Below are 21593 nucleotides of genomic sequence, written 5' to 3' on the forward strand. Positions count from 1 at the left end.
TGTCCATCTTTTTGCTCCACTGGCAGACGTCTTTTGAATTCTACTTGATCTTGTTGCTCCGTGGTTGTTCTGATAGCAGATACTAGCCGATATGCAGCACTGTCCAGCATGACATATGAAATATATTAATATGTCATGATCATAAGATACAAAATAAGAAAGTATCAAAAATATTAAGAGAATAATTACCTTGGGGAGTTGGCATGATAGCCTTCTATTGAAACCATAAATGGTTGAGTTCAAGGTCCCAGAAGATCAGACTCCAATGTGAGCTACACGACCAGAATAAAAATGATTATTGTTTTACACAAACTTGCTAAAGAAATAGTAAAAATAAGGTTAGAGTTGATACTTACGCCTCATGATAAGGTATTAAGATGACTCGCACCCCATCTAAATTCAAAGGGCTTAACCAGGTACAAACATCTTCTATAGTCTTTTGAGGAGAGCTAAGAATAGAAGAAAGGAGAGCATCGAGCATGTAGACACGATGCTGCACTGTACTAGGAAGCTGAGAAATAACTACACTGCACCAAGAAATAAACAAACATTAGCTCATAGAATTGATTTGCATTCTGCACTAGGAAACTGATATATAACTGAACTGTGAATAAATAAACAAATGTTAGCTTATTGAAGTAGCAATAAATAAATAAACATTACCTGAGAATGGCCAAGATAACATTGTCATTAACCTCTTTTAAAGGATTGGAGAGGATTGAAACCTCCTCTCTACCAAAGCTTAAATACTGAGGTTCTCGTTTCAAAACGATCCTAACTTGAAATGAGCTCTCCATTTTATCCAATGCAGCTAAATTTGATTTTTCAATCAAATTTAGAGGTGGTTGCATTGTTGAAGTAGAAGGGAGTGCCTCCGTATTGACTTCATCCATTTCTTCTTCCTCTATTGCCTATAAACAAATATGAGAGATTAGATTCATTATCTTTAAATTTAAATCTCATTTAAAAAATTGTATTTAGTTGAGAAATAGAGAGTTCATACTGCTAAGTATTGTCGTAGTGGCCTTTTTTCATAACCCTGCGAGTCATAATTATCAAAGAAGGCATCATCATATTTGTCTTCATCCACCAACCTCTCTGTGAATGGGTCATGTAAGTCCATCTTTTCATCATCAACAACTGGGACATTATGATCTTCAAGGTAATCATCCATGTCATCGGTGTCCTTGTGGTCTATCTCTTTTTCATAGCCTGTGGTTAGATCTGCTTGAAGCTGGAAATAGGCCATGAAATGCTTATTTTCAATAATATTGGTGGAGTTGCCTTTTCTTAGGAGATCCTCAAATAAATATCCCATCCTGCACAAGGTGACCTCCCAACCTACCGGCAGCAAATTCTCCATCATGGTAAGCAAGAGACTCCCACTTTTTGCAGGACTTCCATAGTTGTTTTTTTGATAATGTATGGACCTGGGAATATCTTGCTCTTCTAGCATCAATCTCAAATTATTTGAATTCCCTCTTATGTTCTTTTGTAAGGAGTGATCAGGGTTGGGACTCCGCATACACAGAAAGAATGATTCAAGAGTTTGAATTGCTATGCCACATTCTCTTTTGCCTCTCTTTGCTGCATAAACACCACTATAGATCTTCAAATCTGATGAATATGCTCGCTCTAGAGTAACCTGCATGGCTTCTTTGTCTTTTTTATCAACAAATATGACAATGTTACAAATCGCCACTTTGCTAATGGTGGTATATACTATTCTATCAATGAAGTTATGGATATCATCACTAGAAACTTCATTGATAAAGAATAGTTGTGGCTTATCCCATGCTGACTCATTCTTGAAGAAGTCATCTTCTGAGACTCCCCTGAAGTTGACAAGCTTTCCAGACTCTGCCGTAACCTCTACATTGAATTGAAAGCTTTGGTGCATATCTGTCGGCATTCTTATCTTGCTGATTAATCTTTCCACATATGCAACCACCTGTTGTGGGATCTCTTTTCTCATATAAGAGGTTACTATTTCCGACCCATCTTCATTCTTTTTAATCCACTTGTTTGCCCATAGCTTTACCTTGGGTGTTGACAAAGAAGCTATATGCTTCACCACATTATAGTCAATGTTACAATGAGTAAGTGGAATTTGTTTCTCTGACAGCAAATACTTGATGGCACTATGCACTGCATCACGCCTCACCTGTACATTGATGCATTCTTCCATGCAGTGGTCTTTGTCTTTTTTTCCAAAAAACCATTCTTTCTTTAAAATTTTTTGTGCTACCATGGATGCATACTTATCAGGTAAGTACTTTACATGCCTCCACATCCTTGCCGTCAACTCCTTCTTATCCATTACCTTTGACTTGCCGGAGATAATTAAAGGAGCTTCATAGGTCAGCTGTCCACGCTCACAAGCAATGCACGTTTCAAGCATCTCATTGAACACTTCAACAGGACAAAATATGATAGAAGTGTAGTCGGCATATCTGTCCCTCACCACCTTGAAGCTTGTCATACTTTCTTCCCGCTCTTGGGTTCCCCTAGGCACAACTGCACTCAAAGAAGTATAAAATTTTGTGAGTGTGTCAGCGTCTGCTTTTGTGACCTTTCACTTCAAATCAGGATTTGGAGAACCAAATGTTGTCCATATCACCCTTGCCTTCTGTAAGACCTCTGATGTTGAGGATATCTTACGCTTTCCATGGACATAATGATTAAGTCTTTCGGACTCAATCAAATACTTGATCTCATGCTTGAATATACAGATTGTTGCAGGATAATAATGGAATGAGCTTATCTTTACAAATTGTTCTGGAGTGAGTCTTTTGCCCTCCTTTGCTTCCCTTGCGATCTGATTATAAGCATAAGCCCAATGTTGACCATCAATGGGCTGGAATCTGCAATGAAGGAGAAATTCCTTCTTGACTTCCTTTAGCATATTCTCTCCTTGTGCCTCTTTACAAGGGTTCATGTGGAATATTTTTTAGAGTGTTTTTAAAGAATTGACTGAAGATTTCCTCGAAATGTGTAGGCCCTGTAAATGTTATTTGATCCAGAAAACTATTTTTGGTTGGACAAAACATTATTGGGCGCAAGACCACATTGCTTGCCACAGGTTTCTTACCATCTCTCAAAGCCTCGTATATTTGCATTGCATAGGATATATCAAGGCTTCGGCTATTAGTAAACAGAGCTGCAGCTTCCACATCTTTGGCATTCATAACCCACGTCCTTTGACCCCAGATATATCCCACATCATCATCTGTAACTGCTTCATTAAGACGCAGATTAAGATTTTTGATTGATGTGAGTTCATCCTGATCATCTTCACCCTCGAATTCTGAGTCTTCTTCATCTTTCTCTTTTTTTGACCGTTTTTCATCCACATTATCTTTCTCTACAGTGGGACGATGTCTTTTCTTATTGCTTGGAACCGTGGCTCTTGCAGTACTAGCCTTTTGCATTTCACGTCGTGGTTTGCTAGCAAGAGCTTCTAGCATAACTGCAGTGGATCGACCTTGATCTTCTTCAATTTTTGCTAATTCCCGTGCACTCAAGGCTTGTTTTTCATCATCCTTAGTTACATCCACCATTTCTCGCTCTAGAAGTTTGCGCTCATGTTCTACAGGTTTGTGACAGTGTGCCTGTTCTTCTTGTCCCTGCATTGAAGTCTGAGCTTTTTGATCTCCTTCATGTGAAGATTCTTGCATATGAGGAGCATATTCTGCATCCTGAAAGTATTCAAACATTATCTTTGCATGCATCCTTTTTGCCACCACACTAGGAAATTGCTCCCAAGTATATGAAAGAGTCTCCAATGCCCTTTGCAGCTCTGGAAACTTTGATGGTTGAGGAGGAGGCATCACAAAGGTCTTTGCGTCTCTCCTTGACACAATAAAATGCATACCGCCAACTTCAGGATCTGAACTCTTTGTTAAAATATCCACAAAGGTGTCTTTTCGCTGAATTATTATGCCTACTACAAGGCTTGAAGTCATATATTTTTTGAAGAAAGTAGCATCCCATGGATCTTCAACACCATTGAACTCCCTTTTTGACATAAGTAGAAAGAGTCTCTTTTCCTTTTGATGAAGAAACCAAGCTCTTCTACCCATGTGATATCAAGTCCACCTACCAAAGCCATTGGGGCTATATTCCTTTCCTTTGAAATTCAAAGTAACATCAGAAACCCATTCTCTGATCTCAGAGTCATTTAGCATAGCCATCACATTAGCTGATTGCTCCATAATCCTACAAGAAAAGATAATGAAGAATTTAGATACATACAGGTAAAGTACAATATACAACCCTTGATACAATAAATGTGGGAAATAGCCCAAAAGGCTTTACAAGGCTTCATATGGCAATAAATGTGGGAAATAGCCTAAAAGGCTTTACAAGGCTTAAATATTTGTACAAATGTAAAAGAATTAGCCAATAAAGCTTTACAAGTAATATAAAATGTCGTCTAGTGATAAAGCTTTAATCTTCGTGAAGATTCATGTAATCTGTCCATCCATTGATATCTGTGCACTGATACCCTACTGATGCAATCTATCCACTAAAAACTGTTCCACTGATATCCACTTATGCAGCCCACATGATATCCACTTATGCATCCCACTGATACTCGTTCATTAGTGAATGGTCGGGATGGTCGAGTTTATTACAAGGTGCTTCATATGACAATAAATGTAAAAAATAGCATAAAAGGCTTTACAAGGATTTTTATGACAATAAATGAGCTTAAATATTTATACAAATGCAATAAAAGTAACCAATAATCATCAAGCTCCAATATGTCCCATGACATGTAATCTGTCCACTGATATATGTAATCTGTCCACTAATATCTCATCATGCAATCTGCCCACTGATAAACTTCTTGGTAAATGGTAAAAGGTCTTATTTAATAGCATGTTATGAGTGTTAAACCGCATGTGAGCGAAGGGACTGACAACGATTAGGAACTAGTTAGAAAAATTTGAGCATGGCTTCGATTGGCAACTTGGAGAATTGTCTCTCCTCTAAGGCAATCTAATCTATGCTAAACTATGCTAAACCAACTGTCGAAGCGAAGAAAAGCAATAAATAATTTCTTTTTCTGTGTTCATTTTAATGTGCTGGGGTTTAAGAGGCTTAAATATGCAAAAGAAGGGGTTGTGATGTAGAGGCTAAACCTGCATGTGATATAAATGAAGAACAAGTATCTAAAGAAAAGTTAACATTTTTCAATGTAAAAGATGAATATATATAAAAATATTATCTCACCTTCAAAACAAACCATAAATTCACTCTTTTATAATTTTTTAAAAGTATAATATAAAAGATGTAAATATATAAAACTCTCTTTACTTTCTCTCTCTCTCTCTCTCTCTCTCTCTCTCTCGACTCCTAAATCTCTTTGTAGCCATAGTCAAGACACCACATTCTCTCTCTTAATCTCTCTCTCTCTCTCTCTGATAACTCTTAAGTATTTTTCTCTCTATCCTCATCCCACTTATTCTCTCTCTCCCTCTCCCTGCCTCTAGCAGAGAAGTTTCATTCCTCTCTCTCTCTCCCTCTCTCTCCCTCTCTCTCTTTCTCTCTCTCTCTCTCTCTCTCTCTCTCTCTCTCTCTCTCTCTTTCTCTCTCCCTAAGTCTCCCTCTTCTCTTCTCTCTCTCTCTCTCTTTTCCTCTCTTCTCTCCCCACGTTTCATTCTGATAAACATCTCTCTCTCTCTCTCTCTCTCCCTCTCTCTCTCTTCCTCTCTCTCTTTCCCTCTCTCCCTCTTTCTCTCTCTCCCTCTCTCTCTTTCTCTCTCTCTCCCTACTCTCTCCCTCCCCCTCAAGCAGCCACGGTCCCCAAGAGACCCGCTTCTCTCTCTTAATCTCTCTACCCCTCTCTCCTCTCTCTTTCTTTCCCTCCCTACTCTTCTCTCTCATTTAAAAATATAATATAAAAGATGTAAATATATAAAACTCTCTTTACTTTCTCTCTCTCTCTCTCTCTCTCTCTCTCTCTCGACTCCTAAATCTCTTTGTAGCCATAGTCAAGACACCTCATTCTCTCTCTTAATCTCTCTCTCTCTCTCTTTGACAACTCTTAAGTATTTTTCTCTCTATCCTCATCCCACTTATTCTCTCTCTCCCTCTCCCTCCCTCTAGCACAGAAGTTTCATTCCTCTCTCTCTCTCCCTCTCTCTCCCTCTCTCTCTTTCTCTCTCTCTCTCTCTCTCTCTCTCCCTAAGTCTCCCTCTTCTCTTCTCTCTCTCTCTCTCTTTTCCTCTCTCCTCTCGCCACGTTTCATTCTGATAAACATCTCTCTCTCTCTCTCTCTCTCCCTCTCTCTCTTTCCCTCTCTCTCTCTTTCTCTCTCTCTCCCTCTCTCTCCCTACTCTCTCCCTCCCTCAAGCAGCCACGGCCCCCAAGAGACCCGCTTCTCTCTCTTAATCTCTCTCCCCCTCTCTCCTCTCTCTTTCTTTCCCTCCCTACTCTTCTCTCTCATTTAAGGAGCCCCTCTTCTCTGTGTGAATCTCTCTCTCTCTCTCCCTCTCTCCCTCTCCTCTCTCATTTAAGGAGCCCCTCTTCTCTCTCTTAATTTCTCTCTTTCCCTCCCTCCCTATTCTCTCATTTCTCAAATTTACAAACTCAAATATAAATTAAAAACTAATTAAAATAGAACTCAAAAACTCAAATAAGAAACTAATTTAAAAAGATTTGTAATGCCTTCTAAAAGACCACCCTCCTCAAAAACTTTAAGAATAAACTAATTGAAAAAGAATTATAAGTAAAGAAAAAGAATTACAATACGAATTTTAAGAAATAGAACTCAAAAACCTTAACAAGAAACTAATTGAAAAGAATTGTAAGTAAAGAAAAAGAATTACAAGATGAATAAAAAAGAATGCAAGTACCTGGAAAAAGTGAAAAAAGTAAGGCTCCGCTTATCCTTTCTCTTCCGCTCTTGGTTGCTTCAATGAAATGAGGAGAGAGTTAAAACTAGCCCACTCCTCCTACGCATAAATTTGAATTTTCAAAAAAGAGAGGGAAATTTGAATTCAAATTTGTGTTCAACATTCTTCTTATACTTTCTTCTATACTTTCTTCTCATACGTTCCTTTTGAATTCAAATTTGTGTTCAACATTCTTCTTGATACTTTCTTCAACATTCTTCTCGATTCTCGTAAGTCCTTTTCATTCTTCTCGTAAGTCAAATCTTATTTGTCGTTCTTGCTCGTGATAGTAAGTCGAATCCTCCTCTCCCCTCTCTCTCCTTCTGCTCCCTCCTCTACTCTCCCTCTCTCTCTCCTCTCTCTCCTTCCTCTCCTCTCCCTCCCTCCCTCCATCCATCCCTCGACCCAGCCCTCTCCTCCCTTCCCCTTCCCTCCCCTCCCTCCGCCGCCAAAACTCCTCTCAACCCCTCCTGCCCCTTTGCCCCCCTCTCAACCCTCCCCCCCCTCCTTGGCGACCCCCCCCAGCCCTCCCTCCCTTTCCCCCTGGGCTGGCGGCTGCCAGCCCCCCCCCTCCTCTCAACCCGTCCCACCCCCTTGCCCCCTCTCAACCCTCCCCCCCCTCCTTGGTGACCGTCCCCCCCCTCCTTCCCGACCCCGTCGAGCCCTCCCCCCTTTCCCACCCACCCTTCCCCAGGCTGGCGGCCGCGGCCGCTAGCCCCCTCCCCTCCTCTCAATCCCTCTCACCCCTCCCACCCCCTCCCCCCCTCCCCGGGCTGGCGGCTGCAGCCGCCAACCCCCTCCCCCTCTCAGCGCTCCCCCTTCCCCACCCCCCCCTTCGCGACCCCCAGCCCCTCCCACCCCCTTTCCTCCCACCCAACCCCCTCCTCGGGTTGGCGGCCGTGGCCGCCAGCCCCCCCTCCCCTCTTCACACTCCCCCCCTTCGCGACCCCCTAGCCCTCCCCCTCCCTCTTCCCCACACCCCCCCTTCACCCGGGCTGGTGGCCGCGGCCGCCAGTCCCCCCCCCTTCTCAACCCCTCCCACCACCCCCCTCCCTGCCCTCGAGCTGGCGGCCGCGGCCGCCAGCCCCCCCCCTCTCAGCCCCTCCCACCCCCTTTGCTCCCACCCAACCCCCTCCCCGGGCTAGCGGCCGCGGCTGCCAGCCCCCCCTCCTCTCACCCCCTTTCCTCCCACCCAATCCCTCCCGGGGCTGGCGGCCGCGGCCGCCAGCCCCCCCCCTCTTCACCCTCCCCCCCTTCGCTACCCCCCAGCCCTCCCCCTCCCTCTTCCCCACACCCCCCCTTCCCTCGGGCTGGCGGCCGCGACCGCCAGCCCCCCCCTCTCAACACCCCCCACCCATCACGCTCCTTCACCGTTTCCCACCCCCCCTTGCCCCGGGCTAGCGGCCGCGGCCGCCAGCCCCCTCCCCCTCCTCTCACCCCCTTTCCCCTCTTCACCCTCCCCCCCCCTTCGCTACCCGCCAGCCCCCCCCTCTTCACCCTCCCCCCCCTTCGCAACCCCTCCCTGGGCTGGCGGTCGCGGCCGCCAGCCCCCCCCCTCTTCACCCTCCCCCCCTTCCGCCGGGCTAGCCCCCCCTCAGCCACTCCCCGCCCCCCCTCTCAGCCGGTCCCACCCAACCACCCAACCCCCTCCCCGCCCCCTCTCAGCCGCTCCCCCCCCCCCTCAGCCGCCCTTCCCGCCCCCCCTCTCAGCCGCTCCCACCCAACCCCCTCCCCGCCCTCGAGCCCCCCCTCCCCGAGCTGGCGGTCGCGGCCGCCAGCCCCCCCTCTTCACCCTCCCCCCCCTTCGCTACCCCCAGCTCTCCCATCCCTCTTCCCCATACCCCCCCTTCCCTCGGGCTGGCGGCCGTGGCCGCCAGCCCCCCCCTCAGCCGCTCCCCGCCCCCCCTCTTAGCTGCTCCCACCCAACCCCCTCCCCGCCCCCTCTCAGCCGCTCCTCGCCCCCCCTCTCAGCCGCTCCCACCCAACCCCCTCCCCGCCCCCTCTCAGCCGCTCCCCCCCCCTCAGTCGCCCTCCCCGCCCCCCCTCTCAGCCGCTCCCACCCAACCCCCTCCCTACCTCGGAGCTGGCGGCCGCGGTCGCCAGCCCCCCTCCCACCCCCTTCACTCCTCCTACCCCTCTCACCCCTCCCACCTAACCCCCTCCCCGCTCCCGAGCTGGCGGCGCGGCCGCCAGCCCCCCCTCCCACCCGCTTCCCTCCCAGCTCTCCCTCCCACCCGCCGCGCCAGCCTCCCCTCCCACCCGCTTCCCTCCCACCCACCTCCCTCTTCGCCCAGAGCTGGCGGCTGCTGCCGCCAGCCCCCTTCCTCCCCTCCCTTCCTCCCCTCCCTTCCCTCCATCCTCTTCTTCTCCTCCCCTGAACCTTTCTCTCTCTAGTTCCTCTCTCTTCAAATTTTAAAAAAGAAACTAGAAAAAAAAGTTTGCAAGTACCTGAAAAAAGTTTGTAAGTTTGCTCTTTCTTGCTTTCTTGCTCTTCCTTCCTTGCTCTCTTGATCTTTCTTGCTTTCTTGCTTTCTTGCTTCAGTGAATGAAATGAGGGGAGAATGAATGAAGAAGGAAGACTATATATAAGAAAAATTAGGTTTTCCTCCTCCTCTCCTATTGGCTTTCCATTCCTCCCCTCTCTCCTATTGGCTTTTCATTTATCTCCTCTCCCATTGGCTCCCATTACTCCCCCTCTCCTATTGAACCCCCATCCCTCATCCATTAGCCCTCCTCCCATCCATCCATTTCTTCTTCCTCCCCATTGCCACCACTCACATCCCACATTTCCACCACGTCCCATACTCCTCCCATTTCCCAAAATCCCATATTTCCCCATCTCACCCTCCTCTTTTTCATCCCCTATTAACTCCCTCACTCATTTCACTCCCTTATTAGCCTACTCCCCTATTACCTTCCCCTCTCCCATTCCATTCTTCCCTCCCCACTCTCACTTCCACTTCCCATTACTCACTTGCCATTTAAAAACTATTAATATATTATTATACTATTTTTTATACTTATTATCATACACCCTTATTACTTCCCTATCCTATTCCACTCCTCCCTCCTCATTCCCACTTCCACTTCCCATTACTCACTTGCTATACACATTTGCAAACTATTAATATATTATTATATGATTTTTTATACTATTTGTAAACTTACATATGGGCAAAATCACAGGTGTCAAAGCGATCCTATTGTGGTCATACAACAATTGTGCTTTTATTCAAGGGCATATTTATCCTCATCAACAAGCTTATTTACTCAAGGCATGAAGTGCATAATTTGTGCACTAGGTGTTTACTTTGTGTCAAAATTGTTTGCCACACACACACACATATACATATACTGAGAATTTTCTAATATTATCGCATCTACATTTCTCCGATGGGCACAAAACTTTGTACACTCCTCAACCTAGGTCTTATTGACTTGCATACAAAGTGGTGCACCCATCTCATAAGTACTTGTTTGGATAACACACCTCCAAACGTATTTTATGACGATTGTGCATAACACTAGCAACAAAATGGTGTATCATGTGAGACAGACTATGCAAAGCATATCCAATGGACACAAGACTTTACACGTTCCTCAACCTAGGCAGTATTGACTTGTGTGCAAAGTGGCATCCCCATCCGATAAGTACTTGTTTGAAAAATACACCTACGATCGTGTTTTTTGACGATTGTGCATGACACTAAGGCAACAACGGTGTTTTATGCTTGATCGACAATGCAAAGCATATCCGATGGGCACAATACTTTGCACACACCTTCACCTAGGTAGAATCGACTTACATGCAAAGTGGCACGCCCATCCCATAAGTGCTTGATCCTATAACATACCTAGCAGCGTGTTTTTTGACGGATGTGCATGACACTAGAGTAAAAATAGTATTTAATGCTCGATCGACCATGCAAAGGATATCCGATGGGCACAAAACTTTTCGTACGCCTCAACCTAGGTGGTATTGAAATTTTCTCAATGAGGCACACCCATCCGATAAGTACTTGGTCAGATAACACAGCTAATGGCGTGTTTTTTTGCGGATGTGCATATCATTAGGGAAAAAATGGTGTATAATGCGTGATCGACCGTGCAAATCATATCCGATGGTGACAATACTTTGCACGCACCTCAACATAGTTAAAAAAGACTTGTGTGCAAAGTTGAGCCCCCATCTGATAAGTATTTATTTGAATAACACACCTATGGCCGTGTTTTTATATGGTTGTGCATGACACTAAGGCAAAAACAGTGTGTTATGCTTGATCGACAATGCAAAGCATATCCGATGGGCACGATAATTTGCACACACCTTCAACTAGGTGTAATTGACTTACATGCAAAGTGGCACGCCCATCGCATAAGTGCTTGATCAGATAACACACCTAGCAGCGTGTTTTTTTACGGATGTGCATGGCACTAAGGCAAAAATGGAATCTAATGCTCGATCGACCATGCAAAGCATATCGGATGGGCATGATACTTTGCACACACCTTCAACTAGGTGGAATTGACTTACATGCAAAGTGGCATTCCCATCGCATAAGTGCTTGATCGGATAACACACCTAGCAGCGTGTTTTTTTACGGATGTGCATAGCACTAAGGCAAAAATGGTATTTAATGCTCGATCGACCATGCAAAGCATATCCGATGGGCATAATACTTTTCCTATACCTCAACCTAGTTGGTATTAAAATGTTGTCAAAGAGGCACACCCATCCGATAAGTACTTGGTCAGATAACATACCTAAGGGTGTGTTTTTTTGCGGATGTGCATACCACTAGGGAAAAAACAGTGTATAATGCGTGATCAACCATGCAAATCATATCCGAAGGTGACAATACTTTGCACACACCTCAACCTAGTTGAAACGGACTTGCGTGCAAACTAGAGCCCCCATCCGATAAGTACTAGTTTGAATAACACATCTAGGACTGCGTTTTTTTACGAATGTGCATGACACTAAGACAAAAACGGTGTTTTATGCTTGATCGACAATGCAAAGCATATCCGATGGGCACAATACTTTGCACACACCTTCAACTAGGTAGAATCGACTTACATGCAAAGTGGCACGCCCATCCCATAAGTGCTTGATCGGATAACATACCTAGCAGCGTGTTTTTTGACGGATGTGCATGACACTAGAGCAAAAATAGAATTTAATGCTCGATCGACCATGCAAAGGATATCCGATGGGCATAAAACTTTTCGTACGCCTCAACCTAGGTGGTATTGAAATTTTCTCAATGAGGCACACCCATCCGATAAGTACTTGGTCAGATAACACACCTAATGGCGTGTTTTTTTACGAATGTGCATATCATTAGGGAAAAAATGGTGTATAATGCGTAATCGACCATGCAAATCATATCCGAAGGTGACAATACTTTGCACGCACCTCAAAGTAGTTAAAACGGACTTGCATGCAAAGTGGAGCCCCCATCTTATAAGTACTTATTTGAATAACACACCTATGGCCGTGTTTTTATATGGTTGTGCATGACACTAAGACAGAAACGGTGTGTTATGCTTGATCGACAATGCAAAGCATATCCGATGGGCACGATACTTTGCACACACCTTTAACTAGGTGGAATTAACTTACATGCAAAGTGGCATTCCCATCGCATAAGTGCTTGATCGGATAACACACCTAGCAGTGTGTTTTTTTACGGATGTGCATGGCACTAAGGCAAAAATGGTATAAAACACCGTTTTTGTCTTAGTGTCATGCACATTCGTCAAAAAACGCAGTCCTAGATGTGTTACTCAAACTAGTACTTATCGGCGGATGGGGGCTCCAGTTTGCATGCAAGTCTGTTTCAAATAGGTTGAGGTGTGTGCAAAGTATTGTCACCATCGGATATGATTTGCATGGTCGATCACGCATTATGCACCGTTTTTTCCCGAGTGGTATGCACATCCGCAAAAAAACACGCCCTTAGGTATGTTATCTGACCAAGTACTTATCGGATGGGTGTACCTCTTTGACAACATTTTAATACCACCTAGGTTGAGGTATAAGAAAAGTATTATGCCCATCGGATATGCTTTGCATGGTCAATCGAGCATTAAATACCATTTTTGCCTTAGTGCCATGTACATCCGTAAAAAAACACGCTGCTAGGTGTGTTATCCGATCAAGAACATATGCGATGGGAATGCCACTTTGCATGTAAGTCAATTACACCTAGTTGAAGGTGTGTGCAAAGTATCATGCCCATCCGATATGCTTTGCATGGTTGATCGAGCATTAAATACCATTTTTGCCTTAGTGCCATGCACATCCGTAAAAAAACACGCTGCTAGGTGTGTTATCTGATCAAGCACTTATGCGATGGGCGTGCCACTTTGCATGTAAGTCAATTACACCTAGTTGAAGGTGTGTGAAAAGTATTGTGTTCATCGGATATGCTTTGCATTGTCGATCAAGCATAACACACCGTTTCTGCCTTAGTGTCATGCACAACCATATAAAAACACGGCCATAGGTGTGTTATTCAAATAAGTACTTATCAGATGGGGGATCCACTTTGCACGCAAGTTTGTTTCAACTACATTGAGGTGCATGCAACGTATTGTCACCATCGGATATGATTTGCATGGTCGATCATGCATTATACACCATTTTTTCCCTAATGATATGCACATCCGCAAAAAAACACGCCATTAGGTGTGTTATCTCACCAAGTACTTATCGGATGGGTGTGCCTCATTGAGAACATTTCAATACCACTTAGGTTGAGGCGTACGAAAAGTTTTGTGCCCATCGGATATCATTTGCGTGGTCGATCGAGCATTAAATACTTTTTTTACTCTAGTGTCATGCACATCCGTCAAAAAACACGCTGCTAGGTATGTTATCCGATCAAGCACTTATGGGATGGGCTTGCCAATTTGAAAGTAAGTCTATTCCACCTATTTGAAGGTGTGTGCAAAGTATCGTGCCCATCGGATATGCTTTGCATGGTCGATCGAGCATTAAATGCCATTTTCGCCTTAGTGCCATGCACATCCGTAAAAAAACACGCTGCTAGGTGTGTTATCCAGTCAAGCACTTATGTGATGGGCGTGCCACTTTGCATGTAAGTCAATTCCACCTATTTTAAGGTGTGTGCAAAGTATCGTGCCCATCGGATATGCTTTGCATGGCCGATCGAGCATTAAATACCATTTGCGCCTTAGTGCCATGCACATCCGTAAAAAAACACGCTGCTAGGTGTGTTATCCGATCAAGCACTTATGCGATGGGAATGCCACTTTGCATGTAAGTCAATTCCACCTATTTGAAGGTGTGTGCAAAGTATCGTGCCCATCGGATATGCTTTGCATGGTTGATCGAGCATTAAATACCATTTTTGCCTTAGTGCCATGCACATCCGTAAAAAAACACGCTGCTAGGTGTGTTATCTAAACAAGCACTTATGCGATGGGCGTGCCACTTTTCATGTAAGTCAAATCCACCTAGTTGAAGGTGTGTGCAAAGTATTGTGCCCATCGGATATGCTTTGCATTGTCGATCAAGCATAACACATCGTTTTTGCCTTAGTGTCATGCACAACCATATAAAAACACGGCCATAGGTGTGTTATTCAAATAAGTACTTATCAGATGGGGGCTCCACTTTGCACGCAAGTCTGTTTTAACTACATTGAGGTTCCTACAAAGTATTGTCACCATCGGATATGATTTTCATGGTCAATCACGCATTATACACCATTTTTTTCCTAATGATATGCACATCCGCAAAAAAACACGCCATTAGGTGTGTTATCTGACCAAGTACTTATCGAATGGGTGTGCCTCATTGAGAACATTTCAATACCACCAAGGTTAAGGCGTACGAAAAGTTTTGTGCCCATCGGATATGCTTTGCATGGTCGATCGAGCATTAAACACGATTTTTGCTCTAGTGTCATGCACATCCGTCAAAAAACACGCTGCTAGGTATGTTATCCAATCAAGCACTTATGGGATGCGCGTGCCGCTCTTCATATAAGTCTATTCCACCTAGTTGAAGGTGTGTGCAAAGTATCGTGCCCATCGGATATGCTTTGCATGGTGGATCGAGCATTAAATACCATTTTTGCCTTAGTGCCATGCACGTCCGTAAAAAAACACGCTGGTAGGTGTGTTATCTGACCAATTACTTATCGGATGGGTGTGCCTCATTGTGAACATTTCAATACCACCTAGGTTGAGGCGTACAAAAAGTATTGTGCCCATCGGATATGCTTGGCATGGTCGATCGAGCATTAAATACCATTTTTGCCTTAGTGCCATGCACATCCGTAAAAAAACACGCTGCTAGGTGTGTTATCTGATCAAGCACTTATGCATTGGGCGTGCCACTTTGCATGTAAGTCAATTCCACCTAGTTGAAGGTGTGTGAAAAGTATTGTGCCCATAGGATATGCTTTGCATTGTCGATCAAGCATAAAACATCGTTTTTGCCTTGGTGTCATGCACAACCATGAAAAAACACGGTCCTAGGTGTGTTATTCAAACTAGTACTTATCGGATGGGGGCTCTAGTTTGCACGCAAGTCTGTTTCAACTAGGTTGAGGTGTGTGCAAATTATTGTCACCATCGAATATGATTTGCATGGTCGATCACGCATTATACACCATTTTTTCCCTAGTGGTATGCACATCTGCAAAAAAACACGCCCTTAGGTATGTTATCCGACCAAATACTTATTGGATGGGTGTGCCTCTTTGACAACATTTTAATACTACCTAGGTTGAGGTATAGGAAAAGTATTATGCCCATCGGATATGCTTTGTATGGTCGATCGAGCATTAAATACCATTTTTGCCTTAGTGCCATGCACATCCGTAAAAAAACCTCCTAGGTGTGTTATCCGATCAAGCACTTATGCGATGGGAATGCCACTTTGCATGTAAGTCAATTACACCTAGTTGAAAGTGTGTGCAAAGTATTGTGCCCATCGGATATCCTTTGCATGGTCAATCGAGCATTAAATACTATTTTTACTCTAGTGTCATGCACATCCGTCAAAAAACACGCTGCTAGGTATGTTATCCGATCAAGCACTTATGGGATGGGTGTTGCACTTTGCATGTAAGTTGATTCTACCTAGTTGAAGGTGCGTGCAAAGTATTGTGCCCATCGGATATGCTTTGCATTGTCGATCAAGCATAAAACACCGTTTTTGTCTTAGTGTCATGCACATTCGTCAAAAAACGCAGTCCTAGATGTGTTATTCAAACTAGTACTTATCGGATGGGGGCTCCAGTTTGCACACAAGTCTGTTTCAACTAGGTTGAGGTGTGTGCAAAGTATTGTCACCATCGGATATGATTTGCATGGTCGATCACGCATTATACACCGTTTTTTCCCTAGTGGTATGCACATCCGCAAAAAAACACGCCCTTAGGTATGTTATCTGACCAAGTACTTATCGGATGGGTGTGCCTCTTTGACATCATTTTAATACGACCTAAGTTGAGGTATAGGAAAAGTATTATGCACATCGGATATGCTTTGCATGGTCGATCGAGCATTAAATACCATTTTTGCCTTAGTGCCATGCACATCCGTAAAAAAACACGCTGCTAGGTGTGTTATCCGATCAAGCACTTATGCGATGGGAATGCCACTTTGCATGTAAGTCAATTCCACCTAGTTGAAGGTGTGTGCAAAGTATCGTGCCAATCGGATATGCTTTGCATGGTCGATCGAGCATTAAATACCATTTTTGCCTTAGTGCCATGCACATCCATAAAAAGACACACTTTTACGTGTGTTATCTGATCAAGCACTTATGCGATGGGCGTGCCACTTTTCATGTAAGTCAATTCTACCTAGTTGAAGGTGTGTGCAAAGTATTGTGCCCATCGGATATGCTTTGCATGGTCGATCGACCATTAAATACTATTTTTGCTCTAGTGTCATGCACATCCGTAAAAAAACACGCTGATAGGTATGTTATCCAATCAAGCACTTATGGGATGGGCGTGCCACTTTGCATGTAAGTCAATTCCACCTAGTTAAAGGTGTGTGCAAAGTATTGTGCCCATCGGATATGCTTGGCATGGTCGATCGAGCATTAAATACCATTTTTGCCTTAGTGCCATGCACATCCGTAAAAAAACACGCTGCTAGGTGTGTTATCTGATCAAGCACTTATGCATTGGGCGTGCCACTTTGCATGTAAGTCAATTCCACCTAGTTGAAGGTGTGTGAAAAGTATTGTGCCCATAGGATATGCTTTGCATTGTCGATCAAGCATAAAACATCGTTTTTGCCTTGGTGTCATGCACAACCATGAAAAAACACGGTCCTAGGTGTGTTATTCAAACTAGTACTTATCGGATGGGGGCTCTAGTTTGCACGCAAGTCTGTTTCAACTAGGTTGAGGTGTGTGCAAAGTATTGTCACCATCGAATATGATTTGCATGGTCGATCACGCATTATACACCGTTTTTTCCCTAGTGGTATGCACATCTACAAAAAAACACGCCCTTAGGTATGTTATCCGACCAAATACTTATTGGATGGGTGTGCCTCTTTGACAACATTTTAATACTACCTAGGTTGAGGTATAGGAAAAGTATTATGCCCATCGGATATGCTTTGCATGGTCGATCGAGCATTGATCGACAATGCAAAGCATATCCGATGGGCACAATACTTTGCACACACCTTCAACTAGGTAGAATCAACTTACATGCAAAGTGGCACGCCCATCCCATAAGTGCTTGATCCTATAACATACCTAGCAGCGTGTTTTTTGACGGATGTGCATGACACTAGAGTAAAAATAGTATTTAATGCTCGATTGACCATGCAAAGGATATCCGATGGGCACAAAACTTTTTGTACGCCTCAACCTAGGTGGTATTGAAATGTTCTCAATGAGGCACACCCATCCGATAAGTACTTGGTCAGATAACACACCTAATGGCGTGTTTTTGTGCGAATGTGCATATCATTAGGGAAAAAATGGTGTATAATGCGTGATCGACCATGCAAATCATATCCGATGGTGACAATACTTTGCACGCACCTCAACGTAGTTAAAACGGACTTGCGTGCAAATTGGAGCCCCCATCTAATAAGTACTTATTTGAATAACACACCTATGGCCGTGTTTTTATATGGTTGTGACAGTAAGGCAGAAACAGTGTGTTATGCTTGATCGACAATGCAAAGCATATTGGATGGGCACAATACTTTGCACACACCTTCAACTAGGTGGAATTGACTTACATGCAAAGTGGCATTCCCATCGCATAAGTACTTGATCGGATAACACACCTAGCAGCGTGTTTTTGTTACAGATGTGCATGACAGGAGCAAAAATAGTATTTAATGCTCGATGGACCATGCAAAGCATATCCGATGGGCACAACACTTTTTGTACACCTCAACTAGGTGGAATTGACTTACATGCAAAGTGGCACCCGCATCCCATTAGTGCTTGATTGGATAACATACCTAGTAGGCTCATGTTTTTTTTACGGATGTGCATGACACTAGAGCAAAAATAGTATTTAATGCTTGATTGACCATGCAAAGGATAACTTGGCATGTCCATCTGATGAGTACTTGATCGGATAACTTCTCCCACTAATAAATTAAGTACTAATTAAAAATTATAATAAATGAGTAGATTATTAAAAAGAGACTAATATTTATGTAATTGTTGCCACTGCAGCTTGCTTGCGAAGGACTCTCACAAAGGAGATGGCTATAGATTTTGTTCTAGGGATGGATGTGATTTTATGTAGCAAAAGAGAAGTAGTTGCATTTGCTACAATCCATGATAGTGATCCCAATTCACTTTGCCACTTTTGAAGACTTGGCGAAGATAAGGTGGCAGTTATTGTATCAAAGATTCTTAGCGCACATGTTGAGCTAAAGTATAAATGTGGAGATATGGAAACACTTGGAGATGTTATGCCCTACAATACATCCAACAAATCATTTATAGCATGGGACAAAGATGAGACTTATGCAACAGACATTATCAAGAATACAAAGTGCACCACCTTGGATTTTACTATGGGGACATTTTACAAATGAGATCATTTGCAAATAAGATTGTAGCAGAAGGTGAAGTATTGGGATTTGAACAAGTGGAGCAATGGTCATTTGCGCAGATGAGGATTCTAAAAGTCACTGATGATGGTATGGTTGATAACATAACATCCTTATGTGATCCCTACTATGAGGTAGGCAAGAATATGAGATGGAGCATGCAATTTTTAAACATGAGAAAGAGGCACGTGGTTTTCAATGATAAAGACAACGTATACTATAATATCAAAGGACATAAAAAGCGTGCCCATGTGCCAGGCTCTATCACTTCAAATGTGGATGATTTCAATATACTCAATTATAGAAGTGACATCTTATCTGGAGTGGATGAGTTCATTGGTTCCAAGAAACAAAATGATTTTAGAAGCGAAGCCTTATCTGGGGTGGATGAATTCTTGCACAGTGAGAAGGGAAAAGGTTTCAATAGCGATGTCTTGTCAAGTGTGGATGAGTTCATGCATATTAACAAACGTGGTGTCAATCAAGGTTGTGGATTTATGAAAGCCATGCAAGATGTCCCAATGAGTGATGTTCTCTCAGGAGTGGAAGAGTTTCAAGGTTCTCAATACTCTCGTAGAATATTGAATTCATTGAATGGTCCTAAGAGTATGTTAAAAACGAGGATGAGATCAACAGAGGATTATTCAGTATTTAACTTTGATTGTGATATGAACAAGGATGCAACGACCAATCATGGATGCTTGGTTACAAACAAATGTGAGGAGAAGAAGTGCATAAATACATATAACAATGTGCACGAGGAACGAAAACGGTCATACATATGCATGAAGAGAAAGAGAATCCAGGCAAATCCACAAAAGCAACCAAAGAGGAAGAGTATAATGAAGGAGGAGAACATGTTAAATGCATTGGGATATCTATGTTGCAAGCGAAGATGTATGCGCTTCATTGATCTTGCAGACATCAGGGAATGTAGAGGACACGTGTGGCAAAGAAGGGGAAGCGAAAGAAATGAATACCTTCTCACAAGTCTCTCTTGCTTTCTTCAGAATGGCAATAAAAGGCTAAGTTCAAGACAAAAGGTAAAACCTCTCGTAAATGGAAAAAGGATTTGCAATAAGGCATATCGCAATATTACTGGATTATCCCATGGTACATATTGGGATTTAGTCACCAAGGCAAAGGGCGGCAACAAATTTAGCATTCACGGTAATAGAGGAAGGTCCAAATCAAGAATCTCAACTGTCAGGGCAGCAGCAATTTTGCAAGACTTCATACATGAAAATGCTTTGCCTCAACCCCATATATCTACCAAACTCCCTAACGGTGACGCGATCACTGAAATGCACCTTCCAATGGGCTTGACAAAGCTCGAAGTATTTGACTCTATTGCAGAAAAGCAAAGGCAAAGAGGGGATGCCATAGCTTCTTCTCATACTTTGTATACTCTTTGGAAGAAGAACTTTGGATATGTTAAAATCCCAAGGAGGCAAAAAATGTCAAAGTGCAATGTCTGTGATGATTTAAAGCGAGCGATTGAGAGTGCAACATGTCCAAATCAAAGGGAATTATACAAAAAAAATCGAAAATCTCATCATGACCTTATTCGACATTCCAGACAAAAATATGCATTTTGGAAGGAGCAAGCTATTTCGCATCCTGATGACTACATGTGCCTTATTGTAGATGGCATGGATCAGAATACAACAACATTGCCTCGTTTTGTTGCCACTCCACCTAAATTACAAGGAAAGCACTTTCTAAAGACACATCTATGTGGAGTGTTAGTGCATGGAATTAAGTTCTTTGCAGATATATGGATTGATTCCTTGCATCTACATGATAGCAATCAAGTTGTAACATCTATTATGAAGGCAATTCGCAATGTACATGCAGAAAAAGGTCGCCTGCCACCGACTTTGAGAATACAAGCTGATAATTGCTGGCGAGAAAATAAGAATGTACTCATGTTTGCATTCTGCTCCATGCTAGTTGCTCATCGAATCTTCAATGAGGTCGAATGTGGATTTTTGTATGTTGGGCATACACATGAGGATATCGATCAGGTTTTTAGCACAGTCTCAAGGGAGCTTAAATGCAAGGATGTGGAGACAATAGATGACTTGGTAAGAAGATGTGGCAGGCAAGTTGGTGGTCGTAAGGAAAGTACAGTATGTGAGAGGCTCGAAAGAATGTATGATTGGAAGAGCCTCATTCTACCTTTCATACAAACGGGTGGTGATGCATTGACAGGTCATACCAATCCACACTACTTTTGTTTTTTTTTTAAAGATGAAAAACCCGTAATGCAATGGCAACAGTATTCTCATGGTACAAAATGGGAACCTGAAGAACCTTACAGTCTCTTAACTTCAATTCCCAGCAAGGAAAGGTATCCAACATGGGCTCCTATACAAGAATTTAATGAGAGGTCTAATTGTGAAATAGATGGATTAAAAGCATTTATTACATACAAAGAGGAAATGCTCCCGAGATATCCTGATTCGAAGCCTACTTGGAGAGAACACACTACCACTGTAATTAACAAGACACGAAATTTAATAAAGGACCTTGAGAGAATGCGAGGCTCAAAGGATGTCAAGGAAGAATGCAATATGTTTTGGCCAAATGTTCATAACGATT

Source organism: Dipteris shenzhenensis, chromosome 16 (genome assembly GCF_047967505.1).
Source record: "Dipteris shenzhenensis isolate YYH24624 ecotype China chromosome 16, Dip_SZ_1.0, whole genome shotgun sequence".
Classification (NCBI taxonomy): Eukaryota; Viridiplantae; Streptophyta; class Polypodiopsida; order Gleicheniales; family Dipteridaceae; genus Dipteris; species Dipteris shenzhenensis.